The 742-nt window shown below is 36.1% G+C and overlaps 1 non-coding gene across 1 annotated transcript; it reads right to left on the reverse strand.

Moving 5' to 3' along the window:
* Positions 1-307: 307 nt before the first annotated feature.
* LOC123942884 lies at positions 308-413 on the reverse strand. The gene has a single exon (XR_006818516.1). It is a non-coding gene; the product is annotated as a U6 spliceosomal RNA (small nuclear RNA).
* Between the last annotated feature and the right edge of the window lie 329 nt (positions 414-742).

Raw genomic sequence — 742 nt, forward strand, 5'->3', positions numbered from 1 at the left:
ACTTACTGATATATTCATTGGGTGTCTGCAAAAATATACAGTGTTTCTGATCTTTATGTTCCTGGTATTCAGAGGCTCCACAATCTGAAAAGGGAAATGCGACATCTTTCATGGCTCATGCCCATCTGCATCTTCATCTTGTTTTAGTCAAACAAACTGGACCTCAGGACCATTCTTTCATGGGTATGGAGGCAGTCATATTTTTTCTATCGTATTCACATTTACGTAGGAATGTTACAGAACTGATATTGTGCAGCATACGCTCTTCTGTACCTTACATTACTCACTTAAATACATTTTTTTTTTTTTAAATGTGGAATGCTTCACGAATTTGCTTGTCATCTTTGCGCAGGGGCCATCCTAACCCTGTCGGTATTGTTCCCATTTAGTATATGTGCTAGAGAAACAAGCACCTCAATACATTTCATAACTATTTCCCCCAACTCAATATTTTCCCAAAGCACAATTCTTTTAGGTCGTGTACTACTTCCTCTCAGGATATGACAATTTACTTAACTAATCCCCTATCGTTAGAAATTCTGTTTGTTTGCAATTTCTCCTCATTATTAAAAAAAATGCTAGAGCTAAATTCTTGTGTGTGGATTGTTTTACATAGCCATTCTGATTATAAATTTTTATAAGTATGGAATTGCTGGGTAAGGGGTCCACACTTTTGAGATTCTGAGATATTGTGAAAAGTGTGATTACATCAGTTTTTACTCTCCCCACCAGTTTTATTTTC

This window comes from Meles meles, chromosome 5 (genome assembly GCF_922984935.1).
Source record: "Meles meles chromosome 5, mMelMel3.1 paternal haplotype, whole genome shotgun sequence".
NCBI lineage: Eukaryota > Metazoa > Chordata > Mammalia > Carnivora > Mustelidae > Meles > Meles meles.